We start from the raw sequence: 25,536 nt of genomic DNA on the forward strand, positions 1-25,536 counted from the left end.
TGCAGATTAACATGAAGGTAAAATGTCATATTTCACCCACTCTTCAACTCTACTGACAACTAAAGTGGTGATAGGATGTATGGAGACTCAAAAACCATGAATCCTAGAAAAGGTGATAAGAATTTTAAAGCATCCATTCACTATCATGGTATGTCCATACTAAGCCGGCTAAATTTGTAAATACGTCTTCTCTGCGTTTCAGCCTTTCATCCAGACTAAAACTGTTCTTGCAAAACAATGACATAAGCTGCCCAGTGAGGGACGGGGCTGTGTGGCAGTGAAGTTAAGAAGACAATGCTGTTGAGGCTTACACAATAGAAATGTTGTTATTAACCTATATTTATGTTGATTTTGTCAAATCATAGTAGATTATAAAATTATTTTATCATTATTTATATTACCTTATCACATGGCTCAGCAGCTTGGGAATGACCACTGGTTGTGAGCTATGATTAAATCATACTCATTCTGTTGTCTGACAACAGAAACTGAAAAATATGTAAATGAGAACAACTATATAATTAATTTGACTGTGTTAAAACACACTAGAGGTGATCACAGAGAGCAGGAGGAGACTGAACAATCTTTACCAGCTGTGTCTGTGGCAGTAATGTTAAGAAGACAACTGTCTGTTGTCTGTAACTTTCTTTTACATGTTGACATAGATGATAATGCAGCTCAGCTGTTGTCATTAACCTGTATGTATGTTGATTTTGTCAGATGATGTTGCAACCATAAAATAGTGATTAGGTCATTCACACTTTTTTTTTTTTAATAACATGTATCCTACTTATGTGCAGTACCAACCAAGGGTCATATAGCCATGACTGAAATATATCCACATAGTGATAGCATGTTTGAGACCAACTTGAGTGAAGTACAGTACCTACACAACAATCCAGAAACTGGCTGCCTTCCATTTTGTGCCAGCATTGTGCTGCGGGTGCAACTTTTCCTACCAGAAGAATAATGCAGTGTTTGTTCCAGTGAAGGAAAAAAAAAACCTGCATCAGGATTTTGCTTGTTCTCACCCAGCCGAGGCCACAGGATCGGCAGCGTTCTCGCTGTGCCTGCTGCCTCTGTGCCCTGACGCCCTCCCGCCCAGCCACCACCATCTGTTCCCTGGCACATAACTCTGCCCCATGCAGGGCAGACCCAGAGTGCTGACACCCTCACACCACACACACAGGGGAGGAAGTGTGTGTGTTTGTGGTCATCCACACATGTGGCGGCACAATCAGATCACAAGTGTAAGGGAGGAGAGATCAAAACATAAAGATTTAGTACTAAATGTTAACATTGAAGTTACTTCGTAGACTACCAGTTGAAAATACACACACTGTAATTGTGTTCACAGTGCACACATATTTTTCCAAAGGTTATTCTGATCTGGGGCCTCCTGGCAGTCAAGTAGTGGCCATATAACCTCAATGTCTCTGGTTTGAGTCCAGCCTTTACTTTTGTTACATAACATACTCCTCTCTCACTCCCATCTTTGCTGTCCGTATCTACACTGTCAGACTATCCAAATAACGGTGTAAATGCAAAAATAAATAAATAAAGTATTTAAAAGACTGATGATTGCTCATGTTGCTTGTCATTTTGGGTTTGTTCATAAGACTGTCTAGCATCTCCAGATCTCAGCAATAAAGTTGGTAGTTAAAATGTTATTAAAACTGAGAGAAATTGTGCCAAAGCTTAAAAATAAGCATGTGAGCAAAATAACACATCCGAACCTAAAATATGAATCAGTACAACTCAGTGGCATTTTAGGAGTAAAACACATCAGTTGTTTTGCTTGTTCTGCCTTTTCTTGTTTGTTGATTCTGTATTAATTTTTTTACCTGTTTTTTTTGTGGATCACAGGAAGACTAGCAGTCATTTTGTGGAAGCTAATAGGGATGCAAATAAAGAATAAAGGATATGTCCATGTCTGCAAAGCAAGTGACATGCAGTCCCCCTAATGGCCATCAGGGGGCGACTCCGCTGGCTCCAAAAAGAAGTGGGATTGTATGGAAGTCTATGAGAAAATGACCGTACTTGATTTATTACCTCAGTAAACACTTTCCTAATGAGTTTATGGTCTCAACCATTTCTTCAAATCAGCATGATGTTCATTTTATAAATTATAGTCCCATTTAATTTAAGTTTGATGATAATGCAGGGTATGCTTTAGGGTGTGGATATGTTGTGACTAATAAGTCACTACTAAACATCGGTTAGGTAACATAACCATGGCATAACCCCAGATTCACAGAGTATAGGTATAGCCTTAGTCGTCACTATTTCAGTGTGTTTTCAGTTCATGAAAGTTAATTGTAACATTTTGGTCGCCTAAAAAGTCTTGTTAAGCATTTGGTTGTACTAAAAGACCCTCTAAGGAGTCAGATGTTCAGTTTTTCCAGTAAGTACAATTTGTTTTATGGTTTGAAGCCTGTTTTTCACTAGCGAAAGTTAGCATTAGCATTATCACAGTTAACCATAGACTGTAAATGCACTGTGCTAACCAAGCTAGCAGCTAGCGCTATGGTCAGCTCCACCCTCACATCCAAATATGGTCACTTCTCATCACTTCTGGCTCCAAAAATCCAAGATGGTGATGGTCAAAATAGCAAACTCAAGGCTTCAAAACAGGAGTCCACAAACAAATGTGTGATGACATGGTGGCTACGTCCATTATTTTTTTACACTCTATGCTGCGAAGGTTTGCACAGACATCCTTTCAGATGTCCAATTTCAGCCCAAAATGTATGAAGGCACCAGACTGTACAGGTGTGTGCAGGCTATATTCACCTGTTGCACATGTGTGAATATGTCCACATACGCAGTGACCCAAAGTCGTATCAACGGAACCACAAGTGTTCACTGTCTTCCCTGATGTGTGCATCCTTGTCAGTTTTTAAGTATATTAAGATTAAGATTAACTTTATTCTTATCCCAGAAGGAAATTTGTTTGCAGTGTGTGCACACAATTTAACATACACAATAAAAAACATAGATACTAAGAAAGAAAGATAAACACAATGGTGAGGTCAAGATGCACATCAACCTGCGATCACACACATCACTATACAGTACTGTCCTATTTCCCAGCATCAAAACAGAGAGCAGCAATTTTCTCACATTCTCTCCCACATACTGTGGAAGTGCTATCAGCAACACATTTCAGGACACTACATGATACGGCATGTACTCGAGATTCAAGACTTGGTTTATTGTCATTTTCTTGTGTATTTGCATACACAAAAAACCTAAATGCTGTTTACAGTCCACAGCAGTACAACAACAACAGAAAGGATAAAGAAAACATGTCTCAGCTCGATGTAGACAGCTCTTGCGTGTCATGTGTTGTCCTTAACTGTTTTGTCACTTTTTTACCAACACACTCCAACAGAAGGAGACTGGAGTGTCCAGTTGGTCAAGGGGTATGACCACAATGTATATACTGTATTGTACCACTGGCCATAATTGTAATGTCCCTGGTTCAAGTCTTGCCACGGGCCTTTGTTGCATGTTGCAAGTTGCCAGACCAAAATGCCTTGGTTTTGTTTAAAGGGGCCTTTACAAAAAAATACTCTTTCAGATGTTTTTAAAATGTAGCAAGTAAAAGTGTAAATTAACATATAATCATAAAATCATCAGTTAAAAATAAAAAATAAAATTAGCAATTAAAAGTATTAAAAGCACATATACATTAAGGCTACTTCCACATAAAAGCAACATATGCTTCTGCTAAACATGCATACACAAACCCCCCCCCACACATGTTCAGGCCTTAGTTCATGCAGACAACCTGCTCTGCTGGGAGCTGTGCAGCATGCAGCTCAGGCGCAGCCTTCACATGGTGTCACAGTGGGAAACAAGCCGACCAACAGTACGCAACAGGATAGAAATATACATATTAAAACAGAAAGGCATGTAGTGTTTACGGGCATTTGTTCCATGCATATTGCTGTGGCGTGAAATGAATGTGACCATGAATCCCAATAAGGAAAAACCAGAATGGCAGGATTCGATGATTCATCAGCAGATTCATCAGGATGACATGTGATGAAACTTTATTGAATATAAAGCAGACAGATGGACAAACTGAAGGTGAGCTCGGACTGCATGACATGCTTTTAGTAAATACTGTATGTAAGTCATGTGCACATTTACAGCAATGATAGGAAACGTGTGTGTGTGTGCGTGTGAGTACTCGTGTGTGTCCAGAGGCGGCAGCAGCTACATGAAGAATGGCATAGGGGCCACTGAACTCATTTTCCTTTCCCCTGTTTCAACCCTTGACCTTTGACCTTCAAGGTCAGATTTGCTCCCCTCACTCCCCTCACCATCCATCAGGCTCGCTGTCCCAAACTGGGGGAAGGGGGTGTCTTTGTATCAACCCACCTCTCATCTTTTGTTTTAACCTCTTTAGCCATCACTCCTGTTGGGGGGGTATTGCGGTTGGTTTATGGCCCCGGTGGGTTATGGGTACTGGTGGGAGGAGGAGGAGGTAGGGCTACAAATCTCTGACTCGCACCTAAAGCTGTCAGTGGCGCCCCGGAGGCCCTCAGGCATCAGCCAGCACGGTCACCTTGGATTGGTGGACGTATGAGACACACACACACACACACATACACACAGATTCGTGCATGCAGACGCCGGGGCGAGATAGCAAACAGAGAAGATCTCGCCGCCTGTACGATCCCTACCTCAATGCACAAACAGACACACACACACATACACATCGACAGGCGAGTAAACACAGAGGTTGTCACTCTGTACACTCTGCCTCAACACATACACACACCTCCTCTCCCTGTCAGAAACTCGATTAATATTCTAGAAGAGAGGAGAGAGGCCAGCGTGTGTTTACACAGATTACTGCAGACTTCCTTCCCCCCCCCTCCTCCCTGGCACCTAGAGCCCCACCCTCATACTGGGAGGTCTCTTTTCTCTCCCAGTTTGCTCTCGGCTGAGTGGAGCTGCACGATAACCGGATCAAGATGACTACGATGCGTTTGTTAATGACACGGATGCTTCCTCTATTCCCTCCGCCCTCCTCCGTCTCACAGGTGCAGGCTGGGGAGAATGTCTAGATGACCACCCCCCCTACCACCACCACCACCACCATCATCATCACCCTACTGCGCTCTGAAGCACCCTGCAGTGGGGCGTCCCGGTGAGGTGTCGGTCAAGAGGGCGGAGTTGGGTAAGTTGTGTGGGTGGGGTGATGGGGGGGGAGGTGTTGCAGTGTCAGTGGGTTGGCCCGATGGCCCTCACCGTCTGGGGTCGCCCTGCACCACCCACCCACTCCCCCACTTGGTGGCAGCTGTGTGGGGAGTGCATCCTTCACGGGCACCACAGGGGGTGAAGGTGGGTGATAGTGTATGTAAATGTGTGTGTGTGTGTGTGTGTGTGTGTGACAATACAGGGGAGCAGATTGGAGTCTTAGTTACACAAACATTTCCCAGAGGCAGAGCTGTTTCTGTGGCAGAAATAATTTCATTGGTTGAGTTAAACCCCAGCGGATGGAGCCAGTTTGACTGACATAAGACTGAGGTGAAGCCCAGTGAAACAGGGCAGGTGCAGGAGAGAAGCCTAGTGTGCCTAACACTAACTGAAAAAGTTTCAAATCAGCTGACCTGCTGAAACGTAAGAGCTACTGTACAGTATATAGTGTTTCTTCAGAAATATTCACCTGTCAAGGGTTGAGGGTTGAAGGGCCTGTGAAACAGCATTTAGACATCATGTGACACAAAAACATCTGTGTCAAACCCAGACTAATGAAATTGTTTTAACAGGCTCCTAAAGGATAAGATAGACTTTTTTATATTTGTAGTTGTGGCCATCATTTCATCATTATGCATTTGTAGCCTGTAATCTTGACAAATTGACAAATAACAAAGTTTTTATAATGTGCAGTAGTATGACAAAAAAATTAGAAATGCAAACTTTTCCTGTTTTTGTTTAATTGAGAGAGACCAGATACTTTATAATAAATAAAGTATTACAATGTATATCTTTGACTGATATTCAATTCAAGCATATTTTTTAGGAGAATATTTATTGTAAATGAAAGTATAGGTTTTTTTGTTGTTTTAGCCTTAAACACATACACAGAAAGTGAGAGTACTTTTTTCCCCAATTAGTGTCTGCAGGTCTTCCTTTCCGACTGCATACAGCCCCGACAACCACCACGGAGAAGGTAGGGCAGTCTGAGGGGCAAAAGTCAGGGCATGAAGTTCTGTTAAGAACTCTATGCTGCTTGTAAAGCCTAATTGTTGTGAGCGCATGGTAACAATTGATGAGCTTATCGACACTTCTCAACAGAGCTTCTCTAATAAGGATTTTGGCAGCTGAGCACTGAAATTATTTCCTTGGTCACCCACCACTATATAAGTTCAATCCTCAATGACTTTAGTAAAAGAATAAATAAAACTGCAATGAAAACTTAAGTTATTAAAGACACTTTTTATGTGGAAGCTTCACAATATAAGAGATGGACCAACGTGAAGGGCCTTATCCAACATTTAATAACAGCCTAATATCGGCATCATATATCGGTGTAACTCTAGTTGGCATCCAGCCTAGCACTGAGCCCCATGACTTGTCTGAGCACATCAGCAGAGCGGCCAGTCAAACGCCCAGCGCCAAGCCAACACTGAGCCTCCCTGCCCAGGCTGAGCCATGCAGCTCAGCAGCAGAGCAGTCACACCGGCCTTACCAAGGGCAAGAGTGGAGGGAATGGTCAGTGTCAGAACATGGGTATAGTATATTCAGTCTGGACATGGCTTGAATCAGAGTAAATCTATTTGCATATACAAGGAATGTGATTCACCAGAGTAAACAAACAGGTCTCTTTTCATTTGCTGCATTATACTGAGTGATGTAGTGATGAATAAAAAGTGGCTAAACCGCTGTATGACTTCTGATGTGATGATTCAAAAGCCAGCGTGCACAAGTAGAACAAAACTTTGATATTATTTTTTCAGGAACCTGCAGGACCTAAATCTTCTTTTATGCATCATAAATAAAATCAAGTCTGGTTGTGATGCAATGAGATGAGATGATACTCACAGATAAGCACAGTACTGTCACTGATTAATGAAAAACACTTGTGTTGTTATTCTGTGCTGGGTATCCTTTGAATAGAACTCCACTGCATTGATCTTATTGATGATGCATGTTTTTATGACGCTACATTATTCACTTTTTTTTTCAAAACGTCAAATATGGTTCGCTGTGTAATTGGTCCGTCTTAGAAACGTGGTGACTTGTTTAGAAAAATTAATTAATTAACTTATTGTATATATTGTAAACATGATTTATAATATTTTTATTTGATTTTACATGATTCATAAAATGTATTTGAAATCAACTTATATAGCATGTGTACATTTATAAAATGTGGTCTAAATCAACTCATATAAAAATGATTTATACATTTTTTAAATTGATCTATGTATCTTAAATATTATTTGGAAAAGTTTTATTAAAAGATATTTAAAATGACTTATTGTATAGACTATGGTTTATAACATTTATAAATCAAATGACATGAAATTCAATTCACAACATGTTTTCTATATCAACATACATAGTAAATGCAATTTATACATTTTATAAAAACTACTTGTATATTGTGTACATATGTGTGTGTGTTTATTCATGTTTTATAAATCAACTTGCATGTTGTTAATACAATCGTATTCATGGTTCTATTTACACATCAATTTCCAATTTACAACATTGTAGCTGTCTGAAGTTGAACAACGACAACAACAACAAAAATGATAACATTTCCTCAGTAATCAAGAGCATTTATAAGGAGCATTTTTACAACAATACAGAGCTGCTCTGCATGTTTGTAATGGCTAAATTAGTTGATGCAAATTCTTTCTTTTTTGTGTTTCAGCCACTTTACCAGACATGTTACTGTCTACAAACTGTCCTAACCAGAGACATCTCGACTCTTCAGTGTTTCCTGTAATGTTTGACGAACCACCAGTAAGAATGACGTTCTGGTGGTGCACAGCAGCACAATACTGACGTGTCATCTAATTTCAAATCGCACTGTGCTACTACAGAAAGAGAAGAGAAGAAGAGAGAGCGCAAGGATCGGACGGTATGGAAGGTACAGAGGAAGAATAGAAATTGGGGAAGGAGAGGAAAGAGAGGGGGGGGGGGGATGTAGAGGGAAAGAAATCTCTGTCTCAGCAAAAGTTTTCATTAAAATTTTGAGACAAATGATCTCTGTGTCCTTCTCCTGAAGCTGCCTGGGGCGTCATGCTATTTCTATGCAAATAACAACCTCACGCCTTTGCTCCTATTATTTCTGCTGGAGCTGCTGCAACATGACCCAAGAGAGAGGGGGAGGGAGGAGGGAGAGGAGGGGGGGGGGGGGGGGGGAGGAGAGAGAGGGAGAGTGAGGAAGGGTGATATGAAGTGAGAAAGAGAAATAAGAAGGAAAATGCAGTAGAGGAGGAAGAGGGAAAGAAGGAACGACAGGGAGGAGGGTGGAGGAGACAGTCAGACAAGCAGAGTGTGTGTGTGTGTGTGTGTGTGTGTGCGCAATGGACTCACTGAGGTGTGAAAATATATAACACTAGGAAAGAGAGAGGGAGGGAGAGGGAGAGATGGAGGGCTAAGAACAACACAAAGACACAGCCATAATTTGTTTGGAGGCTGCCTTTCTTGTAATATATGACACCCTCAGCACGGGTGCTTCCTCACTGCGCACTATTGTTTAACTGTATAGCACTTACAACACTGTCAGGACCAGTCCATCTCTCGCACACACACCTCAGGATTTACGTACTGGGCCGCTCCACTGCTGCAGCCTCCTGCAAATGTAACACAATGTGTGAAATCGGAAGCAGCAGATATATGAAATTACAACACTGTATATACATGATGCACATACTCAGAATGTGACTGTAATGAAAAGCTGCCTGTTGCTGGAAATGTAATTTTTATAAAAATGTATCATAAACCCCCCCCCCCAAAAAGAAAAGAGACTAAAAAGCTCTATAGAAACGCAAAGCTGGATAATAATTCTTTTCATTCTCATTTCAATTCTATATCACATCTCAGTAGATAGGGTCATTTGGTTCAATGTTAGTGTAAAAATATTAATTAGTAAAGCTTTGAGTTTATTCAGTTCTATTCAGTTCATTTCGAAATTCTTTATTCGTCCCTCAAGGGCCGATTTGAGGCAAGCGAGTTTGCAAACAAAGGTACACATATACAATTCATTTACACATGTAAAAACAATCTATAAATACAAATATCACAATTTTAGAAAGTGGATTAATGACAGTAGCGAGTCTATAGCAGAACAACAATATTCAACAGCACAAAGGCACATATTATGTCAGAATAGTCAAAAGCACATTTATCAGTCTATACACAAGGCAGGCAGTTTAAATACTTGGAAGAGGTTAGGAAAAGATCATGGTTATGGTTAAATATTTTTTAAAAGCCAACAAAACTGTTTCTCTGAGACATACAGAAACCCAGACCATAGAAATATTGTGTTGTTGTTGATAAAAAATTTTGTTCAATCTGTTTTCTCTCAGTGTTACATTAGAAGATTGCAGTATTGCAGTATATCATTTACACTGCTTTTCATTCAAACAGCTATCCACTTACATACTTAATAATGGTATATTCATAATGGGACCACCCATATGGTATACTCTTTTTCTACAGGAATCAATAGAATGTAATTTAATCAATTTTCCTTGTTTCTTTCTTGCCTTCCTTCTTTCTTTCTATGTTATGTATTTTTTACCCCTATTGAAGGAATGAAAATAACATATACTTCATTTTATAGGCAGAGCATATGTCCTGTGTAAACATGTAGGTGCACATGTGAATAGAAGTATGAAGTCTAGAGAGCAAATTCCATTCATATTCAAATAGTCCCAGATTTACCATATTTCCATCAGCAGACAATGTCAAGTAATGAATATTGATAAATGGCAACACGTCTGAATACTACAGCAGCTGCTCAGTCGCTCCTCCAGAGGACTGGCTTTTTTATTTTTCTAGTAAAACGTATATGGCCATATATATCTATATATATATATATATATATATAGATATACTTTATATATGTCAATTATTAGTAGCATTTATAAAGATAAGCCACGTTGCTGTTCTGTGTGGAAACTTGCAGATTTTAATTTTTAAAAATTGCAGATTTCCCGTACAGACTGGATTAATTCCCCCAGCTGTCCTCACTGCATCATCTCCCTTCCTAACTTCTCATTGTGTCTCCAATTTTAAATAAAGTAATACTGTATATACAGTATATATACATACATACATACATACACACACACACACACACACATATATATATAATTTTTAATATTTATTTATTTTACAAGAGCACATACCACAACATTGCAACATCTATAATAATGTAAATCAGCAGTGAAATTGAAAAGATGTAATCATGCAAACTAGATTTAGTCATTGACAAGCCAATAAATGTGTAGCTCACATGGGTGTTAACATTGCATGTGGGTTTGGGGTCTGCTCATATACACACATGTTGGCATGCAGTATCCTCTGTTACTTAAATTGCACAGTTGTTTATTAGAAAAATATTACAAAAGTCATATCTTAAATGTTAATTTTCAAACTGCAGTTAAGTCCGTGCTGCCATACTAAGATGATAACAATTTGCTTTATACATATTTACAATATAGTACATAATCAACCATTTCTTATATAGAACAGTTGCACTGTGGAATCCTTAAAATAACAAAATTAAATCTATGGAAAGTGTTAAAAGTGCCAGTAATAGCGTGTGTTTGGGTGTGTGTGTGTGTGTGTGTGCAGGCGTGTGTGCCTTTTTCTCTAAGTTAGTATTCACACACTGCCAATGTGCCTCTGAATGAGCGACAGCCACTCAGAACCAAGTGATTTGCTCTTGTGTTGTTATCAGATGAGTGAGGGGCTGATGAAAGGCAGAGGATTGTGTGTGTGTGTGTGTGTGTGTGTGTGTGTGTGCATTTCTCTCATAGGCCATATTTGGATAAAAACACACACACACACTAATACATTTAGCATGTATGAATTGTGGTTAGGTTAAGGTTGAGATAAGGGTTAGGAATGTGTTTGTCATGACTGAGGTTATGCCTCCAGGTAGGTCAGTATCCTCAAAACTGTTCCATCCTAACATGTCTCTCTCTCTCTCTCTCTCTCTCTCTCTCTCTCTCTCTCTCTCTCTCTCTCTCTCTCTCTCTCTCTCTCTCTCTCTCTCTCTCTCTCTCTCTCTCTCTCTCTCTCTCTCTCTCTCTGTCTGTCTCTCTCTCTCTCTGTCTCTCTCTGTCTCTCTTTCTGTGTGTGTGCATGTATCCACCTGTGCAGACAGCACCCTGCTGGCTGACTCACCTGCTGCCCTGTGGGAGGTAACTAGCTAGCAGCACTGCTAACCCACACAGCTAGTGAACTGTGAAACAACTGCAGTCAAAACATCAAGCCGATTAGACGCTAATTACGTCTGCTGCCATATGGTGCTAACTGACCTGCGGACACCCAAAAACATAGAAGTGTGTGTGTGTGTGTGTGTGTGTGTGTGTGTGTGTGTGTGTGTGTGTGTTTGTGTTTTTGTGTTGGTGGAAATTAAAGACCTGTTCTGCCTCAACACTTGCTGCTAGTTATTAGCCGAAGCTAATTGAATCCATTATATTGAACCAGTTTTTGCAAGTGACCACACACACAGATACACTCACAAGTGGCTTACAGACACTCATCAGTGGAGAAAGCAGGTGAATCTAGACAAATTGGCGTTCCTCAATGATGACCCCAAACGCCAAAGATACTTTAGGCTTCACTAGGCACGGAGACTCAGCCGAAGTCTAGTTGAAATTAATCTGCACTGACAACACAAGCGCGTCCCTCATTGTTCCTAGGTAGAGAAAACACAGATAAGATGCTTTGAAGGTGCACCAAAATGCAGCACAAAATGTAATGTTAAAAGCACAATCTGTGATCGAACCAAAACATAACAGAACCACCCATATTTAAAACGTGGGACAGAAACATGCTATTACACTTGAATTGATTGACAAGTCTTGAAAACATGGAATATAACTGAATACAAAAGACAGTAGAGACATTATATGATTCCAGGCAGACACAATTGGTTATCGTTAGATTTGGCAGAAAAGGCTTTGCTCTTTAGAGGAAGCTCTTAAAGAATACAAATAGCAACAGGAGAACTAATCCCCCTTTAATAAATACGTTAAATGTTTGGGGTTTTTTGCTTTTCCTCATTTCCAGTCAAATATACAATTTCACAATGTCAGATGTTCATATTAAACATGGCCAAGGTGTCAAATAATGAGGTGAACGTATGTAGCAGTTATCCCTGTCAACAAAAAGCACCAACTTCAGACTGTTCTGAACGCTCAGTTTCCAACACTTTTTTCTACCTTCAGGCCAAGCCGACGTCAGCTCATGACAGATTCCTTTATATGGTCATCTGCTACACACACAGCACGCAAGCTCACTGCTCCACTCTGCTAACATTATGGCATTTTTCCATTGTTTTGGGGGTAGTCACGCCAAGCTGCTGTGAGTGTTTATCCATTATACAGCAGGGCAAAGTAAAATAAGTTGTTTACCTGTTGTAGCTGGTCATCTGCAGCTCTTAATCAAACATCACCAGCACTGTGGCTGATTATTCCTCTCTGCATTATTTGTAACTGATCCGCTCAACAAAAAGCCCCAAATATCTCTATATCTTGTTGTGTTGACCGGTTTTTAGCGCCACTAACAAAGCTCTGCTAATTCTGTGAAGAACGCGTTTCACTACCTCTAAATTCTCCACAATAAAATTCATCCATTATTTAGTCGTTTAAAAGCAGGAAAATGTTGGGTTTTCATCAGCAGTAACTTAACACAACTCTGAGGGGGGGGGGCTTAAAGAGACAGGAGCTAAAACTGTCTGTTGAAGGCTGAGCATTCAGTGTAAAGTCAACATATGAAAAACTTATAATAGGGAGTAGTATCAGGTTAGAAAAGCAAACAAGATGCTCCATTTATGGTGGCCAGGGAAAGCAATCCATACTGTATATTATTACTATAAGATGCCAACAGCAAATGCACATCACCAACAGTCACATATTATTTTGCCAAATGTACAATAAAAAAGGTATCACTCCTGAAATAAAGTTACATTTTGTAACCCTTTTTGACATGTCCATGCATATAATAGCAGCAGCAGAAGCTCAAAAGGTTCTTGTGCTTCGCTATACTTACCCCAGTTTAGCCCCATGTTATCTCATGTGTTCTCTTATATGAGAGAATCAGGACTCTTGTGGGGACCAAAATGTTAGCTTGAATCAGAGACCCTCCCATTGGCAATGCAGCAAAATCAAGTAGACAAAGTCTGCATAATATTCAAATTTTCTTGAGGACACAAGTTGGGACACTGTTGGGTCAAATCAAGGTTCTAGTGAGCCACAGAGAGATAGCCTTTTCCAATATTATACTATTATAATATAATACATTTTGTAAAAAAAAAAAATTAAAAAGTCAGACTCCAGCCAACATATTTTTGATCTGTCATAATTTCCAACATTGCTCTATATTACAGGCTGTTGTCTTCTTTGGTTACTTCTTTATTAACTCTGGAGGAACATGTTTGACTTCGGGGGGGGAGTCATCTTATATTTGAGGACGAGACAATTACATGTTCACAAGAAGTTGCATTATGGGTTTGTATCCTTAATGTTGCTAGGCTAGCGAGTGTCCAGTTTACCTACAGGAATTTCAGAAGGCTTGTTTTTTTTTTGCCACGGTGGAAATAAAATCATTTAATAAAATAAATAAAATCACTTTTACATTGAGTGTAAAAGGGTCCAAAGTGTCTTCCAAACACATAATCATTTGTGAAGCAGCCAAGAATTAGGCTACTGCTGTCACAGCTGACAGGGCGCTCAAGACAAAAAGACCTTAGAGGAGAGAATGTGAGTATGTGACTGATAGACAAGCTACAAAAATGGATTCACGTTCTGATTTAATGGTATTATTTCACTTTTATGAGAGAAAGACTTCAGGGATGAGGACTCTCTTCTTCTCGGATTGATAGTATTTCATGGAAACTTTGCCAACAGGACTGCTGTGCATGCAGGTGTTGGAAAAGAGGGGTTGTCTTAAAAATCAGGGCTGTCTTACATTCAGATCAACACAGACAGCCAATAGACCTGCCCTGAATCCTAAAAATTACATGTATATACTGCACATTTGCAACAGCAATTCCATGTAGGGCATAATATTTAACCAAAAACCGCCATCTTAATCAAAGTTCTTTAGAAGCCCTAAACATATCCGCACATTAGACACAAGATGCAAACTCTGGTCTCTGGAGTTAAAGCCCTGCATTTTATAAACACATAGCCACCTCATGTATACATACAGTATACTACCTCCCTAAAACTTGGAAAAAATGTTTCCATTCACCATAATCCAGGCAGCACTTATGTTTCCTTCAATATGTATTTGGCAAAAATATGTAATAGAATAGAAATGTAAATTTTCAAAAAAGGGTTGTAATTAAAACTTCCTTTACCACTGGATTACAATGATGATGAATACATGACTTTTTACTTTCTACTTTCCATTGCTTACTTCTGTTGTAGATTGTAATCATAGACAATAATCATATATATATAGTCTTACCATTGTGAGCATCACAGTAAAGGATCACTAACTGCAACAAAAGGCCCAGATCTGGTAGGTGACACCCTCCCATAGTGAGAAACTGACAATATACACCCTTGACTACAACACTCACAAACATAAAAACATGGTGCCAAAAGCCCATATACAGATCAATCAGGAGAGAAAGTGAATGATGCAAAGATAAATGTTTATTATACAGATATTGATGATTAAGTGTTGTCAGAAGTCTTTGGTGCTCAGAATGGGCAGTGATGGGGAGGTGGTGGGGCGTGCATAAAACAGCATGAAAGCACTAAAGGCAGAGCAGGTGAAAACATTTAAAAAGACAGCCACAAGATGATGGGCTGACCATGAAGTTGTCACTGTGCTATTGGTTAGAAGCGACCAGCTGATGTGAACAGCTGATGTTTCAATTGACTGCTGGGCAAAGACAGCAAGGAAATTACAAGTGAGAATGTGTGGGGGAATGACAGATGGTTTGAGAAATAAAACTACTGACCTGAGCATGCAAGATAGTCTTCCTGACTGAATCTTCACTAAAGCTCCATTATATAACAAAACTGAGTACACCCCTGTGTAATGTCACTAAAATGTTAAATGATTCAAAATTGTATCATCTTACAATAATTGTAGTAGTTTAGGGTGAAGTGTAGGGTATTTGATCTTATTTGTAATTAAAAGCAAACTGGTTAGATAGACTAAATGGAAAATGCAGGCCTCAAAGTACAACCTCAAGTGAGTACACCTGTGACCACTGATACATAAATGATTAAATGCCTGGGTTATGTCTAATTCAACATGGCCACACATGGTAAGGAATTGTCTGAACAAGAAACGAGATTGTGAGGGTACAGGAGGACCCATACTACCAATAGCAGAACGCACAGAGGCCGTCCTTGAAAAGTGACGGCACGTACAATTCGCTATTTACGCAACCTCGCATTGAAAAACAGATGGGTAAGTGCTTTTGATTTGGTACAAGGATTATCTGTGGAAATTGGTGTTTCGGTGAATGCTCAGACAGTGCAAAGGACATTGCAAGAATCAACCTCTATGGACGATGTCCAAAAAGAAAACCGTTTCTCACAAAATGGCGCAAAAGTCCAAGATTAAACTCTGCCAAAGAACATGAAAAGAAGCCAGATGAATACCCTTTTTTTCTCATCATATTTTAGTGTACTGTTTAGCTTTGTTTTGGAGTTTTTGCTCAAATTGTTTTCTTGAAGTGAATTTTAGTACAATTTAATACATAAAGCATTAGACTTGAATTAAGTTTTGAAATCAGTCTTGCTAACTTGCTACATCTGTACTGTTGCTAAAATAATCTGTTGTTACAGTGGCAAGTCAACATTTCTGAGAGTGGAGCTGGATTTGTGATTCTGATCTCCAAAGTACATGGTGAGTTCATTTTACTGTTTTATATGCTAGCATCTCCAAACAACTTAATTTCATTTAGATAATATCCCTTTGCTGTCTGTGTAGTAGCATGTACCACTTTGTTACTGATGAAATTGTTTTCTTTCATGCCTAAGTATTAGTGCATTTAGTACTATAGTGGCCTGAAACACATCAGCAATTTACAGCAATATCCCTGTCTTAGTCCTTAAGTGTTACATCCCTGGATGGATGCAACACTGAAGAATGGATGTGCTATATAAATTAAGTATTATTATTATTATTATTTATACTATTATCTTTTTTTTTTTAACCCTCTCACCCACCCACACAATCAGTCTCTTGACTACACTTTTCAGTTACTCTTTGAGTTATTCTTGGTCCGCTCTGGGTTACTGTACAAATATGGCGGTGCAACATGGCGGGCTCCAAGGAAGAGGACCTGCTCCTTATGTAGATATAAAGGGCTTATTCTGAGGTAATGACAATTCTTATTTTCAGGTGATTATACACTAATAAAACATACTTGTGAATATTATATTACATTTCTGCCAAGTCTGTTCCGCTAGATGCCACTAATATCTCCACACTGTACCCTTAACTTGGAAAGTTACAGCTTGCGTTAGAGAAGCATGTTAATATTTTTTATGTTTTATGTCTTTATTTGTGTGCAATGTTCAGACTGCACAACTTATTTAAGTACAGTATTTACTTTTTAAATGACTGAAATGTAAGTTTAATTACCTGAGCAAGCTCCAAGCTTTGTTTTTTCTATTACTAATTTTGTGTGAACATTTAGCATCTTCATTTAAAATATTAATAAAGTGAGACATGGTTTGAAAGTAATACCTTGAAGTTGTATCATTTGTCGTAACATTTTAAGTCACAATTCAATAATGTCTATGCTTATTCATTGTTGTAAATACTGTCAATGAGTAATTATATCAAGTCACAAGGTTTGGAGAAATTTTTTAAATTTAACAAAACTCACTGTAGTCCTCACTGCTAGTAGTCAGTTACACAATAGTGTATCAAGTAAAATGTGATACATATTACAGTTACAGTAAAAATCTAACTTTACCTCTTGTGAAAACGATGTCCTTTTGGCAGTATTTTACTGTAAAAGTAGAAAATAACAGTTTTATTCCCTATTTATACAGCAAAATAATCAAACTCTGAATTTCAGCAACAGCAAGACATCATTAATTTTACAGTAAATTAATGGCAACCCTGCTGCCAGTTCTTTACTGTTTTTTGATGGAAAAATCTTTAACAGTGTACCAGTCTTAAGTTGGCAGGGGAGGAATTTTCCAATATGACAATGATCCCACACACACTGCAAAAATCACATAAGAGTTCTTAAAGAAGGAAAAAAGTAAAAACTATGACCTGGCCAAGTATGTCCCTGATCTGAATCCGATAAAACACCTTTGGAGTACTTTAAAGCAGAAGGTAGAGCAACAGAACCCCTCCAGCAAAGAGCAGCTGAAAAGAATGATGTGTGAAGAATGACAGAACATCTCTCCACACATTTGTGCTAGACTGGTATCATCCCTGCCCAGGAGGACCCAATCTGTCATCAAAATACAGACATACAAAATATTTAAATAATAAAAGAATGGAGTCTCACTAATGAAGGGTGTGCTGACTTTTGTTGCAGTTCTTTCTTAAATATGGACCTTTCATTATAGTTTAATTAGTCAAACATTTTGTTTTTCAAGTGAATTGACTTAATTCTCCTTGGGTATTGTCTAAAAACAAATAAAATTGTATTAAATGGATTTCTAATTACTTAACATATTAGTGATATTGACCAGGGAGGGATGTACTCAGCTTTGTTATATACTGTAGGCAACTCTCATGTCACACACACACACACACAGTTCTCCCTGCCTTAAAGCTACAGCCAATGTACAAAGTAAAGGCAGGACAGTAAAAGGGAAAAAGACACACACACACATACACACACACACACAGCCTTTCTCCTTCCTCCTTCTCAATCCATCTGCTTCACGTTTGCATTTCATGCCTGCCAGCATTTTTTTGAAGTGGCAATACTTTGATGCAGACTGAGGGATACATTATCATTATTTCAATTTCCATGCTAAGGTGTTTTGTGTGTGTGTGTGTGTGTGTGTGTGTGTGTGTGTGTGTGTGTGTGTGTGTGTGTGTGTGTGTGTGTGTGTGAGAAAGAGAGACACAGATAGGAAGACAGAGAGGAGTACCAATATGCTTGGTGGTGATCCTGTCCCCATACTCCTGTGCTTGTGAGAAAATAAGGCATTGTAGGAGAAAGAGGCAGAAAACAAAGAGAGACGGGGGAGGCTGGAGGGATGGTGAGGGTGAGGAAGGGAGATAGAGAGGAGGACCAGAATGCAGATGGAAGGAAACCACCGAGAAGGGAAGAAGAAGAAGAGGACAGAGATAGGAGAGAAGAGGAAGAGGCATGAGAGAGATAAAGGCAGCAGAGAGTGCATTGCATTTTGACATGGCTGTCTAAAGCATAAGCCTCTCCTGCAGCTACATGCTTTGTGCTGGGCTCCTCTACCTCTATCTCTCTTTCTATTTCACCCCCTTTCTACCCACACCCCTCTCTCTCTCTCTCTTCGTCTTTTCTTCTATTTTAAACTCTCTCCATCCCCCCCCCCCCTCTTTCTCTCTCTCCTGGCCTGTACAATAATTCAAGGTAGAGCTGCTGCCAGCACAACATCTTAAATCTGACTCAGTGGCGGACTCCACATTTCAGGCGGAGAAACAGAGATATTTAGGCAGTTCTTTTTTGAAGGTGGGAAGAATTATAAGGCTACTTAGCACAGGAGTTCAGGATTTAAGAAGTCTGTCTTATTGATGACACTGTGTGATGCTTTTTAAGAATCTAGCAGCAGGGGGTTTTTTTAGCCTTGGTGTGAACGCCAGTGTTTTTTCCAATATACTTTACTTTAAGAGCCATTGATTTAGCACTATATATATATATATATATATATATATATATATATATATATATATGTGTGTGTGTGTGTGTGTGTGTGTGTAATATATACTGTAGCGTAATAAGTTAATAAGATATAAGGACATTTTATGTGATTATTAATTATTATTATTATTATTATTATTATTATTATTATTATTATTATTATTATTATTATTATACTGTCATTCATTATCTGTTTATACAGCAGCCTCCACATATGGGTGCCCACAGGAGGAGTTATAATTACAATGACAAATATATTAATAAACACTTATATCTAATTACAGCTACATAATAGTTTGTTATAAACCATTAATTCAGTGTTTGTGTACTGTTTATACATGCTAAATAGAGGGACTGCAAGTGAAGTGTTGCTGTTTTTTAAATGAAAAATACCAGATTTTCGATGTAGTTCCATAAACAGTATCAAGTATACAAATGAAGGGAAATATCACCAAAACAGAGCTAAAAGCAGAGTGAATATTGGACTTACATTCATCAGGTGGACACAAACACAACTCCAAATGAATGATAATGTTGGTATTGTATAAGGTGATAATATATCAGTGTTGTGTCCACTGCCACTGTGTGTCCACTGTGGCAAAATCAATAATTATTGCTACTTTAAAATAATTTGGCCTAAGATTTTGTTTGTAGAAAAATGAGACAGTCCCAGTTACAACTGCAGTCCTCGTGTCACTTTCTGCCCAGTCATCATATGTGCTCAGGTCAGGTCCATAAGGGAATGAAGACCATGTATATGGATGCATTTCTATGTGCCACAGTGTCTTTTTTTATGCTGGAATATCACTGGAGGGCGCCGTCAGAAATGTTCAAATCCTATAAGTAGTGGCTTTAAAATTTCTCATATCAAAATATGAAATTGGCTTTTCATCACTGATTTACACTGAATATCCTTTTATTTGAAATGGAATATAGTTCAAACCCCTTTCATATGTCAACTATGAATATGCATAAAATAATAAATATGTATTACATAATAGTCCTTACCTACTGCATAGCATTGTCACCCAGGTTTATTAATTACTTTGACCTCCATATAAAGCAGTTCAAGTTATTGTTTATTGTTTCACGAATATGAGAGAATATAAGTAGCTTTAATATGCATTTCTCAAACAGCAAGGTCTATGGACATGTTGCTGTTAAGCCTTAAATCTTTATTGTTCTGGTGCATGTCAATGATTGACACAGTTCTGCACTAAGGTCTGTCACCTGATGTACTTTTTTGTTCTTCCCACATGGGAAAAAAATGTATTATTCTGACTTCCTGAACATGAACATGAACAAGACAGAAAACACAGAGTGAAAAATAAAAAATGTGAAAAACATCTCCACAGTTGTTCAGTAAAGTTTGTTAGCTGTGATTAAAATTCCACCTGAGTGGAAGTATCATGTTGGGTACATAGGGTACATAGTGTGCAATGTTTGGAATCCAATACTTTTCAAGGTTAAAAAAGCAAACAGATAAAACATTTTAAGTTACAAAAGCTCACTTCACAACTTAAGACACAACATTCCTACATGAACCTTTTTATGTCAGCTGCTGGAGAGAAGCCTCCTGTCCTTCTGCTGGGACACTGAGCTCTCCCACTTTTTAAAAGTTGATGCTCAACTTTAGCTAGCATGGCGTGGAAGGTTGCTGTACATATTTCAGGTAGTAACTGATGTGGTCCTTTTCAGCTATTATCTTTAATATTATCTAATTTAAATGATGGGTACTTATTATATCACTCAGTATTTCCATGTTTTTAGGTTGTTGCTTCTTGGCACAAAAATGTAGTGATCATTTAAACACACAGGAATGTTGTCATTCTCTCTATCGTCATTTATTTAGATTATTTGGGTGGATTACATATGAAATCATACAGTATGCGAGACATCCTGTCTTTCTCTCTCTCACAAAGTACTTTGCACACTTGTACTCATACATTTCATTCCAGAATGCAACTGGATTGGATAAGAAGTGCAATTATGCATGATACAATTAAACAACCTTATCTCCTATATATCACATTTATATACGAGGGAAACTGTGCCATTTTGGCAAAAACACTATTGCTGCCTGGATTGTTAAGTCGTGGCAACACTTTTCTCCAGTCCACAAAGTGCTATGGTCTTGTGCTGTGCTTTAAGCCAGACTTTAAGCCCCCCATGTGGTTTAGGCTATAAAAACAGTTAGCTAAGGTTCAGGAAAGATGATGGTTAAATATAGAGAAAGTAAATAAGTCTCAGGTTTGCAGTATATAACCAAGAATTTTCCCTAACTGTAACCAAATGCTTTAAATTGTCTTTAACCATGCTTTAGTTGCCACAATATTGCTTAAAAACATTTCCTCATTATGTTGATTAAAGAAAAACATAATCCAGGTGGCATTATGTGTCCTGAAAAATGTATTTGCTATTTCAAATAAGTAGTATATAAATGTAATGTTTAGAAGACAGGGATTGCACTTCAACACCACTTCATTTGAGAGTTGTGATGTATTATTAGGATATGGTCTATATGCAGGAAGCACCTGCCATATCCACTCTAGGTTTTCTTGCAATAACATCAGCTCTACTGTACAAAAACTAACCCATACTCCCCATCCTAACGCACCTACTGTCACTGTTACTATAAGTATCAGCAAGCCTGTGTTCTGGTCAGAGACAAAGCTGGACTCACCAAAACAAAATATCATCTTGGTGATCATAAAATTAATTTTATGACCCCTCTTAAGCTTAAAAGAGCACCCCATCGATTTAGCATTGTGCTCCTATAACACTATCAGTCTCACGATGAACAGTAAAGATAAAATGGATCAAAATCGATGCAGTAGAGCAAACTTTTATTTTTATTCTTCCTTGTCAAAACCTGGTGCCTACATTAGCCACAATACAACTTTCTCAATTCACTCAACTGCACATACTCAGGTGTGTTAGGGTTAGGTCAGCAGGGCTTACAGACAATTAATGTGAAGTTACTTTATAGTGTATTCAGCATCATCTTCAGCAATGCAGACAGCGGATGTTAAGAAGATCTTAACAATGTGCACCTGCACACACTCTCAAGCACTGCTTTGGGAAACTTCTGAGATTGATCATTATCGGGTTATCTGGCCCTGATCATTTATTCTATCTCCTGCTGATCTTTGAAAAAGCAACATGGAATGTTGACCTCTCTGATCATCATGATAAACAAACAGCACTTAGCAGCAAAAATCTGTAATTAAAGCTTCAGTTCATTTTACTTGTTCCCTTAAAAAGACATAATTTTTATGCAACTCGTATACCTTTTATCCCACTTACCCCACGTATGATGTAAACTATCTACAACTGCCAACCTAAACTGAGTTTAGATGGGTTTACCCTCCACTACATCGCTGGACAGGGATGTGTTATTTGCTCTGAATGCCTTGTTCCATTATAAAGAGCCAGGATGAACCCCACACTCCTTCAGCTCTGTCTTCCAGGGCTTGATGTTAATGACAGCCATAAAACACCACCATGCTCAATCGTACATTATTCCCCTCTGGGTCACAATCATCCATACAGAATTCATTACAGTAAATATGACCAGGCCAAGTGTGTGTGAGACGATGCAGGGTCTAGATGTGACACTACTTCACAGTGTTCGTGAGTCCAAGAGAGATTCTGAGGCTGACCAAAGTCTGTCTTTTTTATCCTCAATCAACATCCACCTCAGGTCCCCTTCCACAAATATCAGTGTTACACACCAACACTAGAATACTCTATAAGCACAGTGGCTGGCAATTTCCAAGGAAATGAGAGGGACCTTTGCTTTAGTGGGTAGATTTGAACAAACGGTGGTGCACACTAACAAACTGCTTAATAATGTGTTGTTGTTTATGTGCAGTTCAAATTCAATGCAGATCTTTCTGTCTGCAGTCTGGAGACAGTCAGGACGACAGAGTTTAAAGGTACACAGGAGTAAGTCCAACCACATCCACTTTTTCATTTGTAGGTTTAAATACATTTGGCTGCTGCACCCACAGGTCATCTTCTTTTCCTTCAAGATGATTTCAGTGCAGCGATCATGACAGTTTTCCCAATACAGTAGGGAATAAATTATGAATATCCTATCAAGAAATGATTTTATTGTGGTACACATTAATATCCACACTATATACAGTAATGCCTTCAATTTTTTTTTTTTTTTTTTTTTTTTTTTTTGAAAGCTGGATATCCTGACAAGCAATAGCTGACAATTCACAGTAACTTTCCAGGAATTTTCCCACTGTAGAAGTAGACTTTAAATTCCAGTTCTTACAACAATTTATTGTCTTTTCAGTTGCTTCATGCTTCTTAAACCAATTTTGTGCTGTTTCAATTTTGTACACAAATAGTAAACAGAGAATTGAGCAATCGTTTTGATATTATACAATTTACATTGAAGATGTACAGTACAGTATGATGAATGGATAATAATAATAATAATAATAATAATAATAATAATGAATCTTGTAATTACATAATTTACACAAATGTTACATAAAAAGAGATTTAATTAAAACAAAATCTAATTAATAATCTTTTGTAATGGAAAGATTACATTTCATAAGGAAGCAACAATGTCTTTGTTACTAAACTGTCACCTAAATATTCCTTTCTTTGGTACATTTTTAAAACAAACAATAAAAAATGTGCACTCTGTCAATGAGATATAGTAGTGTCCAGATTGCAGTTCACATTTGACAGCATGTAAACTAGTTTGTTCTCTTGTAAACCTGTCTATCTGATTCCAGATAGTGACAACATAATACTGCAGGCTGCTCTTGAAAGCAGCATTTGTAGCTGATGGGGTTTCCAGGACTTGTGGGTCCCACCTCTAGAAATCCTGTGCTGCTGACTTTATGCAACTATTAGGATCTGATGGTACAACCTTTCTGTGGAGAACACATTCAGTACTTAACTTCAGTTACTTTACTACAGTTAGTATCATTTTGTCCACTATGCCACTAAGTCACACATTTACCTCAGAGTTCTTTTTAATATGTATAACATAGGACACACAAAATCCTTAGACCCCCAATTTGGAAAGAAGGAAAATTCTAAAACAAAACCAGACATGTAATAAATTTTGTATACAGAACTAGGATTATGAAATGGAAATGACAAATCCTAGGTAAATAAAATATAAATAAATAATACTACTAAATATTAAGTGTAATAAGTTCCCTCCAAGTTATTTCCTTTAAGGAGACAAGTGGTTATAATGTAGGAAACTGACAGGATGAAATACAGTCATGATCTTGGATTAGGTCACCTAAAGAGTGCTTTGTCCTACTGTTGTCTGCAAATATGCCAATTACACAAATTCCAGGATTTGGAGAAAAAAGTGTCAACTGAAAAAGGTGCATGTACCATAGGTTTAAATTTTAGTTAGTAATATATTTGGACAACCAGAAACTAACGAGACAATATATCTTGTCATCATGACACACTTATGTTCTTATAGTCTTTATGATTCCATGTTACTTGCCTGTTAGCACAAAATCCAGTCTGTTATGTGTTTTTGTATAATTACGATTACGATAATCTCATAAATGTTTAATCTCCCTCCGGAAAAAATATATATATTTTCTATAGTTACTAGCAATTTCATATAGTAATATAATATTTATATCCATTTTGTCCTGCACAGGTGCCTCCTCTGTCTTAAACACACACACACACACACACACACACACACACATATTTGGTCATTTCTGCCACAGTATCAGTGGAGAAACTGGGAGGCTGCAGCACGACAAGAGGAGTTCAGAAGAAAAAGAGGGACACCCATAGGTGCTGTTGAGGTACTGCAAATGCTACTCACTCTCTCCATCAATGTGAACATGCAGGTGGTGACTAAATCAGACAAATAAGACAAAGAACAAGAGTTAGACATGAAAACCATCCCTCTTTTTTTCATCTCATGCTTTAAAGGTATCACATAATGACACATTTGATGTGTTTTTGAGCACATTCAAACACACTGCAAGGTAATGAGTGACTACTCTTGGTTTCGTATGATTTGTATAATTATACATTCTGAATTTGGACTTGTTTTATGTGACTATACTGTCGACATAAGGCATACAGAATAGTCTATATTATTTCAGCATTGAACCGTATAGCAAGGGTATCACACACACAGGCACACTTCCTCTATTATACTTTTGCATAACTAAGGTCTGCTTTTCTCTTGGTCACTGGCTCAAATAGATTTATAGACACATACACACACACACACACACTGCCTTGACGGAGAGTGACAGGTTGGCATTGAGTGAGTAGGATAGTGCTTTTGTGTTTGTTTGCACCTCTCTATCAAACCATGTCAAACGTGCCCTTACAGTAGTGACAAAGGACCTGTCTGTCCATATGTTTCAGCATGATAGCATACAATGTAGTGCAGTAGGCTGTTGCCTCTTGTTCTCCCTGGCTCTCTCACTCACACACACATACACACACCTCGG

The 25,536-nt window shown here is 38.4% G+C and overlaps 1 long non-coding RNA gene across 5 annotated transcripts in view; it reads left to right on the top strand.

Moving 5' to 3' along the window:
• LOC121898368 overlaps positions 1 to 16,553 on the top strand; it is an 87,286-nt gene extending 70,733 nt beyond the window's left edge. The window contains exons 2-7 of one of the 5 annotated variants that reach the window (XR_006096444.1): positions 5,058 to 5,194; positions 6,135 to 6,190; positions 7,901 to 8,119; positions 11,368 to 11,408; positions 16,026 to 16,086; positions 16,422 to 16,553. This is a non-coding gene — a long non-coding RNA (uncharacterized LOC121898368). Of the gene's footprint in view, positions 1 to 5,057; positions 5,195 to 6,134; positions 6,191 to 7,900; positions 8,149 to 11,367; positions 13,465 to 16,025 lie in introns of those variants that run through there. The other 4 variants (XR_006096443.1, XR_006096445.1, XR_006096442.1 and 1 more) reach the window with 4 other exon arrangements.
• The last annotated feature ends 8,983 nt before the right edge of the window (positions 16,554 to 25,536 follow it).

This window comes from Thunnus maccoyii, chromosome 6 (assembly GCF_910596095.1).
Source record: "Thunnus maccoyii chromosome 6, fThuMac1.1, whole genome shotgun sequence".
Lineage (NCBI taxonomy): Eukaryota > Metazoa > Chordata > Actinopteri > Scombriformes > Scombridae > Thunnus > Thunnus maccoyii.